Here is an 8,342-nt window from a genome sequence, read left to right as displayed (position 1 = left end):
TGATCAGAGCCAAATCAAGAGTCAGATGCTCAACCAACTGAGCCACCCAGGAGCCTCTTCATGGTAGCTTTTTAAATACTAATTTGATTTTATTAATAAATATAAGGCTACTTAGATTTTCTATTTCTTCTTGGGTCTGTAAAACCTATGGTGATATTCCCTCTTTCATTCCTGATACTAATAATTTCTGTTTTTTTGTCTGTTTTTTAATTTAGTCAAAGTAGAAACTTATCAATATTCCTGAACTTTTCAAAGAACCAACATTTAATTTTATTGATTTCCTCTACACTTGTTTATTTTCTATTTTATTGGTTTGTATTATTTTACATTATTTCTTCCTTCTACTGACTTTAGGCTTAATTTCTTCTTTTTCTGGCTTCTGTGATGGAAGCTTAGATCCTTGACTTTAAGCATTTATTCTTTTCTAATATAAGTAGATAGAGTTATAAAATTTCCTCTAAGCAGTGCTTTAGTTGCCTCCCAATGCATGTTTAGATGTGTCTTAATTATCATTCCATTGAAAATATTTTTTAATTTTGCCAGCTGTAATTCTTTGACCGAAACCAAGAGTCAGATACTTAACTGACTGCACCACCCAGGCACCCCTATACCACCTTTATTTCTGAAGTGTATTTGTGCTGGATATAGAACTCTAATTAAAAAAAAAAAGTTAAGCAATTCAAACATGTTTTATTACCTTCTGGTTAACACTGTTTCTGATGAGAGCCCAGCAGCCATGCTTACTGTTGCCTTGCAGATAATGCATCCCCTTCTACAGATGCTTTTAGGATGTTCTTTTCACCTTTTTTCTTTTGGCAATTTTATTATGATATTCCTAGATGTATTTATCCTTCTTTGGGTCTGATAATATTCTTGATTTTTTCATCAAATTTGGAAAATATGTGACCAAATATCTTCATTTTTTAAAAATTCAATTAACCAACATATAGTACACCATTAGTTTCAGATGTAGTATTCAATAATTTATCAGTTGTGTATAAGACCCAGTGCTCATCACATCACGTGCCCTCCTTAATACCCATCAGCCAGTTACCCCATCCCCCACCCATCTCTCCTCTAGCAACCCTCAGTTTGTTTCCTAGAGTTAAGAGTCTCTCATGGTTTGTCTCCCTCTCTGATTTTTTCCCATTCAGTTTTCCCTCCCTTCCCCTATGACTCTCTGTGCTGTTTCTTATATTCCACATATGAGTGAAACCATATGAAATTGTCTTTCTCTGATTGACTTATTTCACTCAGCATAATACCTTCCAGTTCCATCTACATTGATGTAAATGGTAAGTATTTATCCTTTCTGATGGCTAAGTAGAATTCCATTGTATATATACACATCACCTCTTCTTTATCCATTCATCTGTTAAAGGACATTTTGGCTTTTTCCACAGTTTGGCTATTGTGGACATTGCTGCTATAAACATTGGGGTGCAGGTGTCCCTCCAAATCACAACATTTGTATTTTGGGGGTAAATACCTAGTAGTGCAATTGCTGGGTCCTAGGGTAGCTCTATTTTTAACTTCTTAAGGAACCTCCATACTGCTTTCCAGAGTGACAGCACCAGTTTGCATTCCCACCAACAGTGTAAGAGGGCTCCCTTTTCTCTACATCCTCACCAACATTTGTTGTTTCCTGTCTTGTTAATTTTAGCCATTATGACTGGTGTGAGGTAGTATCTCATTGTGGTTTTGATTTGAATTTCCCTGATGCCAAGTGATGTGGAACATTTTTTCATGTGTCTGTTGGCCCAAATATCTTCATTTTTGGGGGCCAAATTTTTTGGCCAAATTTCTCTGACCTCCTTTCTTGGGGGCTCCCATGACCCACCTCTTTGAGCACTTGTCCTTGTGTCACCAAGGCTCTGCTAATTTTTTCAGGCTTTTCCTTTTTTGTGCTTTGCTTCCATTTGAATTGTTTCTGTTGCCAGTTCTCTAAGACTATTTTTTCTCCAGAAATGTCTGATTTGTCACTAAACCACTCTTGAATTTTTTACTTCAGATATTATAATTCTATTTTCGGGTTTAGTGTTTTTATTTAGTTTTTTTTTCAATTTCCATTTATCTTATGTTCTCTTCTCTTTTCTTTTTTTATTTTATTTTATTATGGTATGTTAGTCACCTTACAATACATCATTGGTTTTTGATGTGGTGATCCACGATCCATTGTTTTCATATAACAGCCAGTGCTCCATGCAGTACCTGCCCTCCTTAATACCCATCACCAGGCTAACCCATCCCCCCACACCCCTCCCCTCTAAAACCTGTTTGTTTCTCGGAGTCCATAGTCTCTCATGGTTCATCTCTCCCTCTGATTCCCCCCCCTTCATTTTTCTCTTCCTTCTCCTAATGTCCTCCATGCTATTCCTTATGTTCCACAAATAAGTGAAACCATATGTGGTTTCACTTATGTTCTCTTTTCTATGTTTTGCCACATCATGTTTTCCTTAAATATTTTGAACATATTTTATAATAATTATTTTAAAGTCCTTATCTGTCAAATCCAAACCTGCTAAATAGATGTAGACATGTCTACTTCTACTGACTTGTCTTTCTCCTGCTTGTAGGTCACATTTTCCTACTCCTCTGCATTTCTTTTTTTTTGACTGTAGGAATATTTTAATTCATATGTTTTAATTCATTACATAATAATAATATCACAGTCTATTTTACAAGTTAAATGTATGAGAATGTATGAAATAGAAATGGTAGGAAAAAACTAAACATAGGTCAGGAATATGAATTTTTCCAAAACCAGGGGCCAAAGGAAGATGTGTTGCTTGCAGGGTCAAGGAGGAGGCAGGGCGGGGGCGGGAACAGCAGTGGCTCTCGTGGTAAGCGTCTGTCCCGTGTCACCCTGGGAAGGAGTCAAGGCTCACCCTCTGCCCTGGTCTGGGGTTGGGAGTTGAGTCTGATCAGTGGAAGATGGCGGCTCAGGAGTTAACAGCCATCTGGTTACCTACACAGAACTGGTCCCCTGGTGGCCTCAGGTGGGTTCTGCCGTACAGGGAATTAGGCGTGCAAGTGTCAAAAACCAAATGTGTGGAGGAAAAAAGTAAACAGTTTCCTCCTTTCCCCCCAAAAACCCAAATTCTTGAAATGCACACACATTCTTCTCTCAAACGTAGAAAAGTCTCACTCTGGATGTGCTTGCAAGAAGATCGTCTTCAAAACACTTTGTCTCTCTGATAACATTCCCAGTCGGCACGCTGGCGGGCGTCATCTGGGACTCGGGCGCTGCTTCTGTCAGGGACTGCCAGGTGTTTGTGGAGTTCGGGGTCACAAAGCCAAACTCGAAGAACCACCCTTCTAGGCCTTGCCCTGTTCCAGGCGGAATTTTTCCATTTGCTCTGCTGAAGAGCAGTTCGATTCTCGAGACACTGCCTTGCACTTGAGGATTTTCTTGGGAACACGGGCTTCATGCTCCTCTCCAGGGACTGACAGATCTTCTGTTCCTTGCCACAGGACCTTCCCTGTCTCAGCATCCCGGAGGTCCATCCAATTTAGTTTGAAGCCCCTCAGGATCTCCCTGGCCCGCTCGTCCTTGGCTGACATGTTGCGGCGGTCGCCGCCTGCGGCTCTGCCCCACGGGCCCCCGGAGCTTCGCAGACGGTGCCCAGGAACGGAGGACGGAGCCGCAGCCGGGCCTGGAGACCTCGGGCGAGCAGCTGCGAGGCCAGACCCGCACCGGCCTCTCCCTCCCCTCAGCTCCCGCTCCTGATCCCTTCTCCCCTCCTCTGCATTTCTAGCAACACTTTCCTTTATACTAGAGATCGTGAATTCTACAGAATTGAATGCTTGGATTTTGTGTTTCTTTAGCATCGCTGACTTTTGGTCTGGTAGCCAGTTAATGTACTTGTGGATCTGCCTGAACTTTTTGGAGGACTTTTTAAAGCTTTGTTTGAGTGAGGGGAGTTTACTTTATTGTTAGGGGAGCACCCTGTCCTCATGCATGACCTTTCCAGTATCTCAGCTGAAGGCCTGGCTGGTTTATCAAGTTCTCTCCACTTAGTCTGGCTGGAGCTCTCACATGTCTCAGTCTTTCCTGTTCTGCTCATAAATCCCTGATCAGACTTTTTGCCAGGTGTTATGGGATGAAATGTGTCATTTCCTGCCCCTGCCCCATTCCTGTGTTGAACTGCTAACCCTCAATACCACATAATGTGACCTTATATGGAAGCAGGATCATTGCAGATATAATTAGCTAAATTAAGATGAGGTCATACTAGAGTAGGGTGGAATCCCAATCCAACATGACTAATGTCCTTATAAAAAGGAGAAATTTGGACACAGACATGCACAGGGAGAATGACAAGTGACCATGAAGGCAGAAATCAGGGTGACAGGTTTCCAAACGAAGGAATGCCAAAGAATGCCAGCAACCATCAGAAGCCAGGGAAGAGGCATGGAACAGATCCTTTCCTTCTATAGCCCTCGGAAGGAACCAACCCTTGATCTTGGTCTCGCAGCCTCCCAAACTCTGAGACAGATTTTCTGTTGTTTCAGACACACGGTCCATGGCACTAAATGACAGCAGCCCTAGGAAACTAATATACCAAACCTCACAAAATTGCCCTATGGTATATATGCGGCTTACTAATTACCTTAGACTCAAGAGACCCCTCAGAATTTCTGGATCTCCTTCCCGGCACAGTGTCCTCCTCGTTGGCATTGTGTGTCCAGCATTCCAATGACTTTATTTGTCTTTTCCATCTCTGTCTGCTCAGCTCAGCAAGACCATGCTCTGCTCGGGCTTCACCTCCCTGCATTGCAAACCAGAAAATTCTTCCAGCAAGGAAGCTGTGCAAACATGGGCCACTCCTTGCATGTCTCTAATTTTTTAGAACTGTGCCTACAACATAGAAGGCATTAAATGACAGCAGCCCTAGGAAACTAATATACCAAACCTCACAAAATTGCCCTATGGTATATATATGGCTTACTAATTACCTTAGACTCAAGAGACCCCTCGGAATTTCTGGATCGCCTTCCCGGCACAGTGTCCTCCTCGTTGGCATTGTGCGTCCAGCATTCCAATGACTTTATTTGTCTTTTCCATCTCTGTCTGCTCAGCTCAGCAAGACCATGCTCGCTCGGGCTTCACCTCCCTGCATTGCAAACCAGAAAATTCTTCCAGCAAGGAAGCTGTGCAAACATGGGCCACTCCTTGCATGTCTCTCATCCATCTCAGGCAGCACAGTGTTTCACTGCCTGTTGTCCAATGTCTGAATTATTTCATGTGTTTCATACTGTTTTCAAAGTGTAGGATCAGAGGGTAGTCCTGTAACAGTTACTCTGTCATGGTTATCTGGTATAATTTTTTTATATTCTAGACTACCCCTTTATATGGATAACTATATAAGAAATCATAACTTATGTTCCCCTCTTCCAACATTGTATGACACAGGAAATACACATTCATTCAATCCATTCTGCTTTCCTTCCTCCTGCCCTTGACTAAGCTAGGCACTTGGAGAAGAAAATGATACCCATTCTTTTCAAGTGGGAGTGCAGACAAGAAAAATTGCTACTGAAATACAGTTTAATAAACACCTTGAGAGGGTAGGACAGGACATTATGGGAACACTGAAAAGAAGTGCTTACTGCCACTAGGTACTCAGCAAGTGCTCAACAAATGCTTGTCAAATTCAAGAGGGAACTCTATATGTGTTCGGTAAGATTTCCAAAACACTCCATTAATTCATTAAAGAAATATGTACTTCATACCTACTATGTAATAAACTCCATTCCAAGAATATGGAAAGTAGCTGCAAACAAGAGAGCCCAGAGTGTTTCTTAAATAAATACATAGATGCAAAATGTCTTATTAATAAATTCCCTTCATAAATATTTATTAAGTGCCTTCTATGTTGTAGGCACAGTTCTAAAAAATTTTACCTATTCTCTAAAGCAATTAGTGAAAATAATCTATCATTGGTATTATTTGGAAGTAGAATTTTAAGACCCGAGTTCTGAATTAGGCACAGACATGTAATCGATATGGTAGATTTCGGATAATGTTAGGCAGACTGCCCTGGGGGAATCTTCTAAGGGGATGATCAGGATCCAATTCCATGATTCTTGTAGTCTGTCATCTGCTTTGAGGATATAAAATGTTCAAGAAAATGGAGAGGAAGAATGGTGGGAGCTTTTCTTTGTAAGGAGTTTCTCTTATGTGTCAATTCCAATCCTAACCTGGTCAGGTGAAGGGGTGAGGTGTTAGGTCTTTCTCATGCTTAGAGAGCTTGTCCAATGGCAGCACTCATAAAGCTTTAGTTATGTTCCCTGCAGTTGGTGGACACCAAGGACCCAGACATACTATCACCTCAGAAAAGCTAGAGCAACCTGTGACGGGCCAGAGAGTAGACTACAGTGCCTGGCAAGTAACCAGAGAAGGAAGAAGTACAAGGGCATGTTTCATGGAGCAGATGGTGACAGAGCCAGCCTGGAGCCATTTCAAGTCCTGCCCAAGTGGACTGCCTGGGAGTGCTTTTGGACTTACGTGGCACAATGGATGTGGACCTCATCTTTGAGGAATCTAGGGTGGGGGAAGCAGCCAGATGAAGGCAAGGCATTGCCCACGTCAGAGGAGTCGTAGTTGGAGGGGCCAGCAGAGAAGCTTCCAAACAACTTTCAAAGAATCTACAAGGAAAGAGCTACTGCTGTCCAATTGCCAGGTCCAGAGAGCATGAAGCCATTCACTCTAGTAGAAACTGCCTTTTCTCCTCCTCTTCTCCTTGGCAGCCCATCCTCTTTGACTTTTATGAGGTGTGGAGCAGCAGCTAGTGAGTGGGGGAGGAAATGGAAGAGAAAGAGGGCAGAAGCCAAACATAGCCACCTAGCCTGAGGTGACAGTAGTATGGGAGGAGTCTAGCCTTGAAGGAAGGTTGAAATGTGACTAGTAACTTCGGCAGACACTTCTAGTAACTGAATTGAGATTGTGTTTTGTGACTTAATATGGTTGTAGAACTACAGGAATTAAATGAAAAATATGGTTCCTGACAATTTTTCATCTTCCTCCTCTGAATAAATTTGAACAAGACCGTAAGAGACGAAGATTCAATGTTTTTGATTATGTCTGGTGAGTTGTGCTTGTCTAATCAACTGGCCGCGCTTTGAAAATTTTCTTTAGCTACTGACAGGGATTTCATGCATTTCTTCTCCAATCCTCATACCAGATGAGCTCTGTCAATATTATCCACACAGATGTTAAGGTCTCAGCCCTTGGAAGATCGAGGATTTTACAGTCTATTTGCCAGAGTCATCAAGAGACTCAAGTTTGAGTGTTTAGAAATCTGGGTGTCAAGGAATCTCTTTTTCTGCTCTCTTTGTCAGAGATCTTGGGAGGGGTGGAGGGTGTCAACTAAATGACTTGGGAATTCCCTTTTCAATGTTTGGACATTTTATTCCCCAAGGGCAGGAGTGGGGAGAGAAGCAATAACTAAAAAGTCCACTAACAAAGACAGACAGGCATAGGGGCCTCACCAGAAACAACTTTTTTGGTGACTCCTGTTGGAGGAGCTGCCTCTCCTGGCTATTTCTTGGGTAACTCTCCCTAGTCAGTTCCACTTGGAAAGACAAACAGCATTAAAACTAAAGAAAGTTCCACAGCTGACTCTATGGCATTAGAATTATCACCCAACAAAATTGCAGTCTGTAGCCAAAAGACACCTTGTCACAGTGTCAGAGCAAGCATGGCTGACGACGTCCAGGGGAAAAAGAGAAGCCTGTCTAGACAGATTGGAACGTCTCATGTGCCTAATTAAACAGTCCCTCTTACAGCTGGGGCTGTGTGAAAAGTTTGCTTGTTTATTAATTACTGGTGGAACATACTTTTAAAGAGGTGCCATGCACTTCATCCTCTTCCATGGATTCATGGGGATTAGGAGCCCAAAAGGGCCCTAAGATCAAATAATCCAATCCTGTAAATTTCCAGAAGAGAAAAACTGAAGATCAGAGAGATCAGAGAGGATGACAAGGATGAGGAGTGAGCCAGTGGCAGTGACAACATTAGAATCCACATTTCCAACATCCAGTCCACGGCTTTGTCCACCATGCCAGCCTGCCTATTGTGTAGACAGATGATGTGGTCACCCCAAAGGTGCTGCTAGGAAGGCTCTTTGTTGAGATTTATTCCCCCACATGACTATCCTATTTATTAAGTTTCCCTCATTACTGGTTCATCCCTTTGGGGTGTCAGTCCAGCTATCTGCCTTAAAAGTATGAATATCCTTGAATGGAGCAACACAACCCAGGCTTGGATTCTCCTAGAAGCAGTCCCAGAGACAAGGATTGGAGGGCCAGCAGTTTATTTTGGAGGTGATTCTGGGGAG

General features: G+C 42.4%; 1 pseudogene; it reads right to left on the bottom strand.

The window, feature by feature from the left end:
- Window positions 1-2,952: 2,952 nt before the first annotated feature.
- LOC118539030 (retinal rod rhodopsin-sensitive cGMP 3',5'-cyclic phosphodiesterase subunit delta pseudogene) lies at window positions 2,953-3,597 on the bottom strand (annotated as a pseudogene).
- Between the last annotated feature and the right edge of the window lie 4,745 nt (window positions 3,598-8,342).

This window comes from Halichoerus grypus, chromosome 3 (genome assembly GCF_964656455.1).
Source record: "Halichoerus grypus chromosome 3, mHalGry1.hap1.1, whole genome shotgun sequence".
In the NCBI taxonomy this organism is placed as follows: domain Eukaryota; kingdom Metazoa; phylum Chordata; class Mammalia; order Carnivora; family Phocidae; genus Halichoerus; species Halichoerus grypus.
This window is presented reverse-complemented; position numbering and strand designations above follow the sequence as displayed.